Source organism: Leptodactylus fuscus, chromosome 3 (assembly GCF_031893055.1).
Source record: "Leptodactylus fuscus isolate aLepFus1 chromosome 3, aLepFus1.hap2, whole genome shotgun sequence".
NCBI classification, from domain to species: Eukaryota; Metazoa; Chordata; class Amphibia; order Anura; family Leptodactylidae; genus Leptodactylus; species Leptodactylus fuscus.
Genome location: NC_134267.1, coordinates 109,846,118 through 109,862,581, shown reverse-complemented (window position 1 = coordinate 109,862,581; position 16,464 = coordinate 109,846,118).

Here is a 16,464-nt window from a genome sequence, read left to right as displayed (position 1 = left end):
ATGGCACTGTATGGCAGTATTAGTATGGCACTGTATGGCAGTATTAGTATGGTACTGTATGACAGTATTAGTATGGCACTGTATGGCAGTATTAGTATGGCACTGTATGGCAGTACTAGTATGGTGCTGTATGGCAGTATTAGTATGGCTCTGTATGGCATTACTAGTATGGTACTGTATGGCAGTACTAGAATAGTGCTGTATGGCAGTATTAGAATGGCACTGTATGGCAGTATTAGTATGGCACTGTATGACAGTATTAGTATGGCACTGTATGGCAATACTAGTATGGTGCTGTATGGCAGTATTAGAATGGCACTGTATGGCAGTATTAGTATGGCACTGTATGGCAGTATTAGTATGGCACTGTATGGCAGTATTAGTATGGCACTGTATGGCAGTATTAGTATGGTACTGTATGGCAGTATTAGTATGGCACTGTATGGCAGTACTAGTATGGTGCTGTATGGCAGTATTACTATGGCACTGTATGGCAGTATTAGTATGGCACTGTATGACAGTATTAGTATGGCACTGTATGGCAATACTAGTATGGCACTGTATGGCAATACTAGTATGGTGCTGTATGGCAGTATTAGAATGGCACTGTATGGCAGTATTAGTATGGCGCTGTATGGCATTACTAGTACGGTACTGTATGGCAGTATTAGTATGGCACTGTATGGCAGTATTAGTATGGCACTGTATAGCAGTATTAGTATGGTACTGTATGGCAGCAGCACATGGGCTATGTGTAACACAATGTATATGGGCACTGCATGATACTATTACCCTGTTTCCCCGAAAATAAGTAATCCCCTGAAAGTAAGACATAGCAGAGGTTTTGTTGAATTGCCTAATATAAGGCACCCCCCGAAAGTAAGACATCCCCCAATAATAATCTTTCTGTGCAAAGATTGTATGAAGAAAACATTGCAGCCGGCTGAACACTGTGTGCGGGTATGCTGGCTGCTGACGCCGCTGCGATACGTTGTATCCACTGTTCCTGCTGCTGTAGGGTGAGCTGGGAGAGGCCCACTGTGCATACACTAAGCATCGTATTTGGCGGTGAATCCACTCTCCCAGCTCATCCCACAGCAGCAGGAACAGTGGATACAACGTACGGTATCACAGCAGCGGCAGCAGCTGGCTTTCCTGTGCACACAGAGCACCGCATAGAGCGTTCAGCCGGCTGTTATGTTTTTCTTCATTCAGTCTTTGCACAACAAGCACATCTCAGCGTAGCGCAGTGGTGGCAGCAGCACAAAAAAATAAAGTAAGACATCCCCTGAAAATAAGACATAGCATATCTTTTGGACCAAAATTTAATATAAGACACTGTCTTATTTTCGGGGAAACGCGGTAGTATGAGCACTTTATGACACCATTTCTGGCGCTGTGCTGTAGGACACGTAATCCTGACTATATGATGTTATTTATATGGCCATTGTATGACTATTATATGGTGTACATGTCATGTATTTACTGGATTCTATCACCTATATGGACTATGTAAGGTCTTGTTACAATGGTTGGTTTCCTCACATAGCTGGAATTCTTAGCATTACTAACGCATTAGTATGGCATTGAATGGCAGTATCAGTATAGTACTGTATGGTAGTATTAGTATGGAACTGTATGGCAGTATTAGTATGGTACTGTATGGCCATATTAGTATGTCAGTATTAGTATCGCACTATATGGTAATATTAGTATGGTACTGTATGACAGTATCAGTATGGTACTGTATGGCAATATTATTATGTCAGTATTAGTATGGCACAATATGGTAATATGAGTATGGCAGTATCAGTATAGCAGTATTACTATGGCACTATATAACAGCATTAGTTTGGCAGTGTATGGCAGTATTAGTATGGCACTGTATGGCAGTATTAGTGTAGCACTATTACTATGGTACTGTATAGCAGTATTAGTATGGCAGTATTAATATGGCACTATATGGCACTGTATGGCAGTATTAGTATGGCACTGTATGGCAGTATTAGTATAGCACTATTACTATGGTACTGTATAGCAGTATTAGTATGGCAGTATTAATATGGCACTGTATGGCAGTATTAGTATGGTACTGTATGTCAGTATTAGTATGGTAGTGTATGGCAGCATCACATGGACTCTGTGTAACACTATGTATATTGGCACTGTAGGATACTATTATTATGAGCACTGTTTGACACCATTTCTGGCGCTGTGCTGTATGACACATAACCCTGACTATATGATGTTATTTATATGGACATTGTATGACTTTTATATGGTGTACATGTATGTACTGGATTCTTTCAGCTATATGGACACTATGTAACATCTCGTTGTTATGATGGTTGGTTTCCTCACATAGCTGGAAAAAGCTAGTGTGTTGTGCAGCAACCCTATAACACAAGAGGCACGGGGTTGGGCATTTTGACCACCCCCCCCTAAGGACAAAGAGGGAATACTGAACTTCGTTGGAGTATAACATATGAATCCAGAAACATAAGACTATTCGAATTTAGTGAACTAAAAAACTATTTTAATGAGATGTGCTATTATGTTACAAAAGTAGTGAGACCAATAAGAATAAGTCCTTATATAGTAATGCCGATAGAAAAACAGGCTTTAATGCTAAAACAGGATTGCTACTTAAGGGGTTAAATCAGCCGTATCTGTCACCATGGTAACTGCATCCTCTTACAACCAATAGGATTGCTGAATGGGAATTTGAAAAATCAGTTGTGTGCAGTCAGTTAGTAGATGGAAGAAGACGGACGTCTATGAGCTCCTGTCTGCAGCCGTCATGGACTTTGTAGTGATGTCTTTGGTAAGTGACCTGGATCTAATCCTAATACTGAACATCTTAGGACAAGACCAATCATTACATCGACTGTATTACAGGTGACAGCTAGGGGGCGACTGTTAATAAATGACCAGTATTAGTCTCTGTTCACATGAGCTTCTCTCTATTCTGCCACATCATTCATATAACAAATAGGAAACATTTCCATTAATGTCTTTAATCATTTATAATAAGATTTCTTCCTATGTGCAATGACTTCAGTTGTCATCAGTTATCTCCACTCAGTCAGGGTTGGGTTGTTATGGGGCAGAGAGAAGAGCGCAGTCAGCTCTGCTATACTGTATACTTATAAAAGTGAGAACCTGACGTCCTGATTTTATATTTCTACCAATAAAACCAATGACGTCTGTCCTGCCATCTACTTTCATCTATTTGCCCCCATTTAATACATGGAGTAGGAAACACTCTCAACACATAAGCAAAATATATCTGCAGGTTGACAGATGTCAAGAGCATGGCTGCCATATACTTGTAGTCAGTTTATAGACAGTAGAATTATTTTCACTGTGTGGAAAAGTGCAGGTAAGATGATGTACACTTTAATATTTATTTCTACAGTGGTGGCCTATGGGTGATATGACCACCTGTAAGGCACACAGTTACATGCATTAGCCACTAGATGTATATATTAATAGTATTTCCAGACATGAGGGTCATATAGACACCACGTGACGAATGTGAACAGAGCCTTACCACTATTAGCACTGTGTACAATTGGTTAATACCATTCTGATCTAATACAAAAACAGCAATGTATATAGCTATTGGACCAGTGACTTATATTGTTCAGAAAATATTCTGTTTGGTACAAATAATTGATCATACCTGGTACCTGATACACCTGTCCCTAATATAAATGCTTATTTTATGATACCTTATTATATTACTTTTTATTTCTTCAATATGTGATAAAGTACAGTGAAGGGGTGGGGTCCCTGAGTCCACCAGAGGAAATTATTGTGAATGTTCAACCTCTGTCGATACACAACATTTGTAATATATTACTCCTATCATAAACTTTGTAACTGACATGGTTTTATCCTTGTTTCTATGGATGACAAAGAAAAACAAATTTGTTGGAGGAATTTAAGGTACCATATATGTAATGTCTGTGTGAATGATGTCCGTGATTATAGCAGGTATGTCTATCTACATCATGTGTAAGGTACTGTATGTATGTTATATTTGAATACACATACATATATACATTAGGGAGAAACAAGCTATTTGAAATGAGTTTATTATAGATTTTCCAAATATGTTATATTTTGGGAGTTCTCCACCCACATGCTATTATACTCTGTAGTGTATTCTGTCCTCAGAGAATAATAAGCAAAGATCCAGGTGAGGTGTGTAAATATAACTAACAGTCTTACTCAATCTCTTCTGGGTTCCGTGACGGTGTCTGGAGCATAGTGAGGTGAGTAATACTATTTGTTATGTTTATGCACCTCCCCTGGACCTTACAATATGCCAGACTTAATTGCCAGAAATCGGTGAACAAGATCCAGCTCCACTCCAAGGTCTTTTCAAATAAAACTTAGCATTTATTGATGCACTGAATAAAATCCAATCAAAATTGAAGAAACATAAGCACCATTATGGTGTTTCCATTGTTACAGAAGACGCAACTGACGCGTTTCGAGGATTGTTCCTCTTAGTCGTAGCCTAGTTCTCTACCTCCTAATAAGATATATATATGTTTCCCTCAAATTAAAAACACCTGTTGTGTCCACAAAGGAACAACCTACCTAAGAACAAATTAACCTTTTCATAGACATACACATTTAAAAACAATGTAACAAACAGAAATAATGTACAAATAATGCAAGAAGACTATATTCAAGCACAGTAAACATCACCAAACAAAAAAACAAAAATGAGATTAATAATAAATAAATGAAAAAAACAAAAAAACAAAACAAAAAACAAGACAAATATACAGATGAATGCTGAACCTTTAGAAAAGATGTCTACGTTGAGGGACTTAATACACCTGTGTCTCACTAAAATCCGCTCCATGAAAACACTATAAGAGTTTCGGAAGATGTTTAACAAAGATGACTACTGCTCATGTCAATTATGGCCCATTCAGAAAAATGGTCTTCTTGCATTATTTGTACATTATTTCTGTTTGTTACATTGTTTTTAAATGTGTATGTCTATGAAAAGGTTAATTTGTTCTTAGGTAGGTTGTTCCTTTGTGGACACAACAGGTGTTTTTAATTTGAGGGAAACATATATATATCTTATTAGGAGGTAGAGAACTAGGCTACGACTAAGAGGAACAATCCTCGAAACGCGTCAGTTGCGTCTTCTGTAACAATGGAAACACCATAATGGTGCTTATGTTTCTTCAATTTTGATTGGATTTTATTCAGTGCATCAATAAATGCTAAGTTTTATTTGAAAAGACCTTGGAGTGGAGCTGGATCTTGTTCACCGATTTTTTGCATTTGTGTCCCAAGCCGATGGGGCGTATCCGGGCTTCCTCCAATTTCTAATACTGAAACGGCATCACCGTGGATAGACTTCTCAAGTTATTTGAAGGTCAAGTAAGTGGGCTGTGTTTTCCCCTTTCCTTTTCCCTATTTTTTGGATTTAATTGCCAGAAGCTTTGAATGCAAATGAATTGCCTGGCTGCGCCTGCCACTCTCCTGCAGCACAACCCATTTTATTCTGCCTAATGGCAAAAGGAAAAAAAAAACTTGGGGGCACAGTGGAGGAATAATATCTCACTATATAATTGGCCCTATTCATAGCGTTAATGACTCTGTGATTTTGCCTATTTGAATTTGGCATCAGAGGGAGCAGCAGGAGGGAACAGAGTAGTGGGGCACAGCATTGCAGGTGGATTGTGCTAGTGCAATCCACATGTGATTGCATACATTTATACTTATATTGCAGATTCTCTATATAAACAGCAGCATGCATTTGTGTATGTAATTTTAATGGAAAGGTATGAATAGAGGTGGTGTACTAGTAAAAAAGAGGAGAGAAGGGATAGGAGTTGAGGTGGAAAAGAAATGAAGGAGAAAAGGAGGGTAGGAAGAGAGTCAAGAGGAGGTAGTGGTAAAAGAAACGAAGGAGGAAAGGAGGGGTTCAAGGAGAGGAGGCAAAGGGGAAGAGGAGAGTCTTGGGAGGGTCTACAGTTTGCATTTTAAATCAGCTTCTGGAACAATTCATATTCTTACCCTGTATGGTACTACAGGCTACCCTGGAGCTTCAGACTTAGGCAGATAGCAAACCAATTTAGGTAGCTAGAAGATTTTGCAATACTGTTGTTATATCTTAAACACTGGTAGTTTTAGTTGTGTATTTCTACTAAAAGTTATGTTTTAGGAATTTATCTTTGTATATATGCAGACTGTACCTATGGGTATAATGTTTGCTTAGGTAGATGGTGAGTAATTCTGGAGAAGAGGAGAGTTGCAAGGAGAGGAGGGACAGGAAGAAAGGAGAGAAGTAGGAAGAGAGCATAGGTAGGAGGAGAGGAGTGATAGGACAAGAGAAGAGTAGAGGTAGGTATAGAGAAGGGGTAGAAGGAGAAGAAGGCTAGTTGAAGTGGTGCGGCATGAGGAGAGGATGAAGTAGGAAAAGAAGAGTGGAGGAAGGCATAGAGAAGAGAGTGGAAAGAGGAGGGGTAGGAGATGAGGAATGGAAAGAAAAGGTGGGATGAGAGAAGAAGAGAAGTGAGGTGGGGTTGGATGAGGATAGAGAAAAGTAGAGGGGATGAGGGCTTTGAGGGGCACAATGGTGAGGAGCAGAGACAAGCTATACAAAAAAAAAAAGTTGGAAGAGTGAAAAAGGAAAGGTAGGAGGCTTGAAGGAGTAGAAGGGAAAAGAGAAGTGTCATGGAGGGGTAAGAGGAAAGGAGGGGTACAGGGACAAGAGTGATATAAAAAAGCAAAGAGATAAGAAAAGAGGAGTGCTAGTGAATTAAATGAGGTATGAGGAGTGGAAGTGGTAGTAAAAGAATAGTGGAGAAATGCATGGAGAGTAGAAAGTGGAAAGAGGACAGGAGGGGTAGTTGAAGAGGTGGTATGAGGAGAGGAAATGGTAGGAGAAAGGAATGAAGAGGTGTGTAAAAAGAGAAGATAAGTAGAAAAAGAGGAATAAGATAAAAGGAAAAGGAGAAAGAAGTAGGAAAGGAGAGGAGGAATAACCTAAAAGGAGAGGAGAGTAGGGGTAGGAGTAGAGGAGTGTCATAGCAGGAAATGAGAGGTCAGCGAAGAGAAGAGTTAGGAGGAGATGAAATGAGAAAAGGGGTAGAATGAGAAAGAAAAAGTGGAAGGACGAGAGGAGGAGGAGGACAAGGATGTGGAGGGATAGAAGAGGTGAGATTTGGGGGATCTTCGAATTTGCATATTAATTCAGCTTCTGGGATAATTAATATAGTTACACTGTATGGTACTGCAGACTATCCTGGGATTCAGGCTTAGGGAGGTAAAAAAACAGTTTAAGTAGGTATAAGATGTTGCAACACTGTCATTATGTCTCAGATGCTGGTAGTTTTAGTTGTGTGGCCCTAATAAAAGTTATGTTTTAGAAATTTCTCTTTGTATCTACAAAATATTTGTGGGTATAATAATTGCTTAGGTAGATGGTTAGTAATTTTGGAGAAGAGGAAGGAGAGGAGAGGAGAAGAAAAGAGAAAAGAACAAAAGAGGAAGATGTAGAGTATGGGTAGGAAGAAATGAAGGGTAGGAGGGGAGGAGGGCTAGTTTAAGAGGTGTAGTCTGTAGAGAGGATACGATATGAGAAGAAGAATGGAGAAAGACATGAAGAGAGGAGTGGAAAGAGGAAAGGAGGGTTAGGAGGAGAGGAATGGAAAGAAAGAGATAAAAGAAGATAAAAGGTGATGTGGGGTAGGATGAAAAGAGAGAAAATGAGAGGGGAAGAGGAGCAATGTGGTGGGGTATGGATAGAAGCTATATCAGAAATGATAGAAGGGGTAGAAGGAATGAAGAGGAGAGGTAAGAGGCTTGGAGGAGAGCAAGTGAGGGTTAAGAGGACAGGTAAGAGGAGAGGAGGGGTAAAATGAGAGGAGTGGATGGATTAAAAGAGAGTAGCTCTAAGTTAAAAGTAGATGAGTGGTTAAAGAAAAGAAGAGGAGAAAAAGGGGTAGTAAAATATAGGAGAGATAAGAAGAAGGAAAGGATTGTAGGGGCAGTAGAGGAGGAGAGTACTTATATGAGGAGGGACATGGTAGGAGGATAGAAAAGAATTGGTGGAAGGAAAGTAAGAGTAGGAGAAGAGAAGATATAAGATGAGCAGAGAAGTAGGAGTAGATGATAGGAGAAGAGGGGTACAAGTAGAGAAAAGGAGGGGTAGATGGAAAGGAGAGGCGGGGAAGGAGGAAAGTGGAAGTTTGAGGAGAAGATGCATAAACGAGGAGACGAGATGTGAGGAAAGGAGGGGTGAGAAGAGAGAAGGAGTAGGAGGAAAAGATGGGTAAGAGGATAGGAGAGGTAAAAGAGGTAGAGTAAGGGAAGAGGAGTTGTAGGAAAAGATGAGGGGTATGTGCAGAGGAGGGCTATTTGGTGAGCTATGACATGAGGGTAGGAGCAATAGGAGATGCAGAGCAGAGAAAGGTGTGCAGAGGTTAGGGGAAGGAGAAGAGGAGGGTTAAGTGGAGTGGAGGTTTAAAAGAAGAAATGATGGGTAAGAGGAGAGAAGCTGAAGAACGGCAGGAGATATAGAACAAGAGGACAGTTAGGGGAAGAGGAGAAGTACAATGTATAGGAAGAAAGGAGTGACAGTAGAAGAGTACAGGTGGAGGGTGGAGTAGGTGTAGAGGAGTCATGGGAAAAGATGAAGGGGAGGTACAGAAGAGGACTAGTGGAAGAGGTGTGGTATGATGAGAAGAAGTAGAGCAGAGAAAGGTGTGTAGAGGATGAAGGAAAGGAGGGTAAAGGGAGAGGAGGGTTAAAAGGACAAGAGTGGTAGGATGAGAGACAAGAAGGGGTTGGAGGAAAGGACAGAAGGGGAGGAAAGTGTACAAGTAAGCATAGGAGAAGAGGAGAGTCTTGGGGGGATGGGGTTTTTCAATTTGTATTTTAATTCAGTTTCTGGGAGAGTTGATATAGTTACCCTGTATGGTACTGTAGACTATCCTCAAGTTCAGACATAAAGAGGACCTTTCATGGATTTGGGCACAGGCAGTTCTATACACTGCTGGAAAGCCAACAGTGTGCTGAATTCATAGATGAGTATTATCAGGAGGGGAGGGGGGCGTTCCTCCCCACTCACACTGTACAGCGCGATAGGCCCTGCTGTGCAGAAGGACATTCCTGACAGAAACGCCCTTCTGATTGTAAGGAGCTACAGTACCGGCACCAATAGCTCTTTAACTGGGGCACAGATCGAGAAAGCCGACAGTGCACTGAATTCAGTCGGCTTTCCAGGAGTATATACAACTGCCTGTGCCCAAATCCATGAAAAGTCCTCTTTAAGCACGTAGCAAATCAATTTAGGTATCTAGCAGAATTTGCAATACTGTCACTATATGTCAAACACTAGAAGTTTTAGTTGTTTGGATCTTAGAAAAGTTATCTTTGTATCTACACAGATAGTATCTATGAGTATAATGTTTGCTTAGGTAGATGGTTAGTAATTCTGGTGGAGAGGTGTTAAGAGAGGAGAGAAGGAGTAGGAAGAGATGATGGTTAGGAGGAGAGGATGGCTAGTTTAAGAGGTGTAGTATCAGGAGAGGTAGTGGTAGGACAAGAAGAGTGGTGAAAGGCATGGAGAAGTCAATGGAAAGAGAAGAGGAGGGGTAGGAGGTGAGGAATGGAAAGGAAAGGATGGACGGGAGAACTGAATTGAGGTGGGGTTGGATGAGAAGAGAGAAAAGGAGAGGGGAAGAATCTTTGAGGAGCTTTGTGGTGAGGATAGGAGAGGAGCTGTTCTAGAAAAGGGGTGAAGAGAAGAGGCTGGAGGAGTGGTTTTAGAGGAGAGGTAAGGAGAGAGGAGGGGAAAGAGAAGGAGTATTCGGAGAAGATAGGAGGAGTGGAGAGAAGTGGTAGGAAAAGAGGAAGGTGTGGTGCGGAGGAGGGCTAGTTGACAAGGTGTAGTATGAGGAGAAGAAGCAGCCTACATCTTGGCTGTATTCACAACATAGTTAAAACTTCCAAGTTCTCAGGATCAGTGGGAGTCTCAGTGATCAGGCTGCCAACAATCAGCAATTTATCCTCGTGGAGAAATAATGTTGGTGGAATATTGACTTTAATACTATAATACCTATCAATATCTATTTAAATATTATATGTAGGTGTTTGTGTTAATTATATATAACATGTCTATATTTAGTTAAACTTATTTAATTTATCTTAATATGCAATATGTGTCAGGTTTTTGTTCTGTATATATTTAGTGTCCACTCACGTAATAGGCATATACTGTATATGTACAGTGAACTAGTATATATAGACAAAATAAGATATATTTACAACGATGTGTTTGTATATATATATATATATATATATATATATATATATATATATGTGTGTATGAATATCTATAGACAAAAAAATAAAGTGGCTCTAGATAATGTGAGAATAACCTACTATAGATTTAATAATACCATGGAGTGCTGCTTCTCGTTCCATATTGTTGTTTGTCCATATTCAGATTCGGTAAGGTGTGTGCCGTATGTATAAATTTTCTGTCGTGAAATACTGTAAATTTAGATCTTTTGTCTTTAAGTCATGCCAATTATGTATCAATTTTGCCATTAAAACACTTTTAATTCAATAAATAAAAATGTATATCCGTCATAGTATGTTATATTACTAGTATAATATAGTATATTGTTATGTATCAGCCATTGTGATGTAATAGCAAATTTTTTGTATGACATGTTTCAGCCCATCAACCACCTTAGTGGTCGTATTAGGATGGGTCCCTACACTAACACTTTACATTTGGGGCAAGGGATAAACTTCTTAAAGATTCACTGTTACAATGCAGTTTTTAAGAATTTGATCTCTGGGATTAGAAGTGGGGGAGGGGGTTAGCATGTCTTCTACAAATAAAGTCTTAGTGTAGGGACCCATCTGAATGAGGTCGCCGTGACGTGGCAGATGGGCTCGCACAAGTTCCCAAACTGTGCGCTAAGAACCTCACATTTATAACTGTAGTCAGTAATACGTGAAAGTGTAGTCCAAGAATTTTATCATTTAAAGCTCCGCACCAGAAGTATCAACTCACTTGTCAGAATTGGGTCTAGGCTTTAGTCTTTGGTTCCCCTATAAACTATTCTGGGTGCATCAGTTCTCATCTAATTTACCTGGTTTTTACTTTACCTTCATTAGCCTCTTCCAGACCGCCCACAGAATATATATCTATGGGTCGTCCTTCTCTTGTTCTGCAAGGACGTACCTGTACAACCTTGGAGTTTTCAGCAGCTGCATGAAATCGTGCAATCTTCTGAAATGGGGAGCCGACTATAAATACAGATGGAGCTTCCCTAGAGAAGGCAGGGATGGTTTATTATTGTTCCTGCCTTCCCAATTGCTGTGTACATAGAGCTCAATGAGAGTTGTATGCACAGCTATGGGCGCCGCCATGATTCGGCTCCACTCAGACCCCACAAACTGGCCCAGTACAGAAGTAGTTAAAGAGGTCCTTTCATATCTTCTTATACAGAGCATATTATTTAATCGTTGCAAAGCTGCAATTTTGCAGTGCAATGATATTAGTAGCCAAACTAAGGGTGTCCTTTTGAAATATGTACATTTAGACTGCTGAGTATATTTAACTACAGTATTGTTAGTGCAATTCCAGGGATACCAAATTTATATGGTTTTATTTACATTTTGACCCCTTAAAAAAATCCAAAACTGTGTTAAAAAAATTTTTTCCTAAAAGTCGCCATATTCCGACAGCTGTAACTTTTTTATACGTCAGTGTACGGGGATGCATAGGGCGTCTTTTTTTGCGGGGCCGGGTGTACTTTTTAGTTCTACCATTTTCGGGAAATGCTATTGCTTTGATCACTTTTTAGTCAAATTTTCATCAGAATCAAAACAGTGAAAAAACGGCGGTTTGTCATTTTGACTTTTTCCCGCTACGGTGTTTACTGAACAGGAAAAATATTTTTATAGATTTGTAAAGCAGGCGATTTCGGACACAGGGATACCTAACATGTATGTGTTTCACAGTTTTTAACTACTTTTATATGTGTTCTAGGGAAAGGGGGGGTGATTTGAATTTTTAATACTTTTTATATTTTTATATATTTTAAAAAAAAATTTTTTTTTTGCATTTATTAGACCCCCTAGGGGTGTTGAACCCCAGGGGGTCTGATCACTAATGCAATGCATTACAATGCTAATGCATTGCAAAAAATCATCCTTTCTTTTGCAGGCTGCATAGACCAGCCTACAAAAGAAAGAGCTTGCAGACAAGCCTGGGAGCCTTGTAAAGGCTCCCGGCTGTCATGCCAATGTGACGTCGGCCCTGGAGCATGCTCCAGGAGCCGACGATCACTGGCAAAATGGCGGCGCCCCTGCGCCGCCGGGAAAATGGCGCCTTTGACAGTGGCGCGGGAGGGGTTAATGCCTCCGATCGGTCCAGGGACCGATCGGAGGCATTAGAGCCGGATGTCTACTGCTTAAAGCAATAGACACCCGGCAGCTATGGCGGCCGCCCGGCTCCCGGGCGGTCGCCATAGTTACACACCCGACATGCGCCGTACTATTACGGCGGATGTCGGGAAGGGGTTAAAGGGATCCTATCATTTAAACACTTTTTTTCTAGTTGACACGTCGGAATAGTCTTAAGAAAGGCTATTCATCTCCTACCTTTATAAGTAGTCTACAGCCCGCCGTTCGATGAAAAATCCGCTTTTTGTCAGTATGCAAATGAGTTCTCTCGGTTGCTGAAGATGGAGGCGTCGCTGGAGAGAGTTCTCTCGCATCATTGGGGACGTCCCCAAGGAAAACAGTTTACTTGAAAAAAATATGAATTTAGTACAGATGAATGTGTAAATTTAAGAATGTGAATTTTTGTAAAAAAAAAAAAAAAAAAATTATTTCATTTAATTACATTCATACAAATGTTGTTTCTGATATACCCTCCAGTATGCAAGTGTATACATCTCAACGTTTGTAAAAAGTAACACAACTGCAGTATATGGTAATAAAGTATTTTACAGTATTCTTATTACTGTTTACTCCTGTTTAGAACACTTTTACTATGATATTGTATTGCACCTTTAAAACAAGAAAATGACATTTTATGCTGTAATGACACCTGTCACCTGGAAGTGGCACTTCCTTAGCTTGTTCTAGAAGTTGGAAGAGGCTTAGGGAATTGTGCTTTCTAGTTTAGTGAACATTAGACCAGATACCTTGAGACAGTCTGCCCCAGATCATTGCTCCCCTGAAAGCTTGTCATAATAGACCTTTTATTTGCTGGGAAAACTTCTACTGTCCTATATTTTCCCAATAGCAGGAGATTTGCAGGAACCACAAGAGAAAGGATTAGAGGACTAGAAGAGGGAATGCTCCTGAATATTTACTATTTATTTAGTTTACTTACATAGTGCCTTAATATTTCACAGGTATTGCAAAGCCCTGTCATTGGGTGTGTAACTGTTTGATTGCTGAAGTAAATATTGCCATAAGTTGTTGAACTGCTCCACATGCTGATCATTTGCAGTCAGAAGACCACCACCAGGGTGTGTCACAGGGGAGGAACTACTGCCTCCATTTTTTCCATAAGTGTACCCCCTCATTACTGTGCCTACGTATGGTTTTGGCAGGAAAAATGCAGCCACAGTGACCAGACTGTAAGAGAAGGCCAGCTGCCTCTGGCTTACTACTACGCCTTTGCAATTGTCTCATTATACCAAATTCCTGCCCTGCCCTGGGATCTTTTCATAGATGCTAAATGAACTGTGTTTCATCGTGCAGCTCATGTCTATAATCTTCTTAAGGGAATTTTCCAGTCCCAAATAGAGTTTTCATACTGATGACCAATCCACAGAATAGGTCATCAGTATGTGATCAGTCAGGGCCTGACACCAGCACCGATCAGCTGCTGCAGGCTCCGTCCACTGGCTGTCCACTAACTGCTTCTGAACATCAGAAGTTTTCATCTATGAAAACAAGATTTGGGGCTGGAATTCATCTAGAAGGCTGGAATCATACTTCAAGATTTCTTTCCCTATCACAAATCATTGGATTTGTTGTGTAGAGAATTTTGTAGGATTATAGTCATTGGATTTGTTGTACCTGCAAAGCTTTCTTGATACACTGTCTGTGCTGTATGTTTCACATAGTTTGTACCACTGACTAAAAATGAAAGAAGGTCCCTCCCAGGGCTTGGTATATGGCCTAATATATTGCTGATTCGTTGTTTAAAATATTATCATCATCCGCGGTTTATTTTTTTTCCTAATGCAATAATATTGACTGGTCATCGAAACATTAGAAGTTAATATTTTGATGACATGGGAGGAATGTGTTTGCTTTTATTGGTGGAAATGTTGGCTCCTTCTGCCCTGTTTATGTTTTCAAAACCCAGAGGCCTTTTTGTAGTCTGTCCATGCCTGGTTAACTAAATGCAGGTCTGAAAACAAAGCTCAATAGGCTGTGGTAGGAGAATCTATCTAGGATCCAGCCTCTACCTGAAGCCTACAGACATCACTGATATTACTGATACTGCGGAGCTGTTATGGGGGCATTTTATTACTTTTTCCTGCCCAGCTCCTTGTGTAGAAACTAAAAATTCTTGTTCACGTATTTAGGTTTCAACATTCCACCAGCCATGCAGATGAATGGGGTAATGTATACCCTATTCACACGCTATAGAAAAAAATCCCCATTGATAATGACAATGCTGCAGATTTTAAAATCAACAACAAATTCATTTTTGCCACAGTTTCTGCTTTGAAAGTTTCAGCTATGTATTTCTTCCTCATGTGTGAACATGGCCTAAATGAACATGGCTGTTTTTCTGCTTCAACACCCGAGATTAATTATTGAAGTGTAACACTGGGTTCACACCAGCGCTTGTAGCACGTTCAGGGATTCCATACCCAAGTGGAACCGCTAAACGGAAATCCGAATGCAGATGTGAACCTAGCCTTAGGGTCCATTCACATGGAGTAACGTGCAAGTATACTGCGTGTGAGACTTTTCACACCGTAAAAGCTCCATTGATTTCAATGGGAGCCTGGATCGTATACGCTGTGTTATTTTGTGGCCATGATTTTGTGGCCGCAAAATCATGGCCGCAAAATAACGCAGTATATACTGTACGAGACTAACTCCCATTGAAATCAATGGGAGCTTTTACGGCGCGAAAAGTCTCACACGCCGTATATGTGCCACATCACACGGCACGTTACTCTGTGTGAATGGACCCTAAGACTAAAGCTGGCCATACAAATTGGATACTTTTGAATGCTGAAGTGGCAGATATTACACTGTCCACTGTTGCTTGGTCATACGTAACCCTACAACAGTCTATCCCATACAGCCATTCATCAACTAAAGTTGGTCAGAACCAAAATCTGTTATGATTAATTTTTTCTGCTGTCTGTCTGCCGTGATCTGTTGTGTATGGGCTAGATCAGGGGTAGGGAACCTTCGGCTCTCCAGCTGCTGTGAAACTACAACTCCCATCATGCTCCATTCACTTCCATGGGTGTTCCAAGAACAGCAGAGCAAGTATGCATGCTGGGAGTTGTAGTTTTGCAACAGCTGGAGAGCCGTACGTTCCCTACCCCTGGGCTAGATTAACAGATCTGTAGGTAATTTATTTTTTTTTAATGTGGAAATGTGTTTTTATTACTAACACATACCCACAAAGTACACAAAATTTCCTCTTTTCAGCACTGAACAACTTTCATCTGTTAGTATTCCAAGTGTCTGGGCTAGTCAAACATTTGTCTAAAGGTTTGTGGTTGTTCCTGTGTTTGGAACAGCTGGCCTTACCACCAATGGACCACAGCTCTTTTCAGACAAGTAAGGGTAGTCTAAAATCTTTGGCTGGATTCATGTCTGCATTGGAGTCTCCACAGATTCTGCCAGTTTCCGTATAAAACCGTCAGAAACCAGACACAGTGTCACCTCTCTTGGGTCACTGTGCAGACACGAACGACGAACATATTGTGAACCTGACATCTGGTGTATGGCCAGCCTAAGGCTTCACATGGCCAATAACATCTGTGCAACTTGCTGTTGCTTGCAAGTCAGAGTTAATTAAACTGCCTTTGAAGTATATGGTAATAAAGGATCATGTGACTTGTGACCAAAAATCTTGATATGCAAAGGTATAGTGCAACACTGCAATATTCATATTGCACAACAAAAGTTATCATGTAGCCCTAGCTGAAACATTATGTGGTTTATTATGTTTACATGAAATGTGTTAATGTAGTTTTCAGACTATTTTTATAACAGTATATGTACGCTGTAAAATACCATTTACATTTTTTCTTTTTTACCTTTTCTATTAACTTTAATAAACCCTTAGCATTTGCAATATGCCAGACATCTCTTTCTAAACCACTTATGTAAATATACAGTATATTCCCGTCGATACAATGATAAATTGGGTATTTTTACTACTCAATAGCTACACTAACTTTT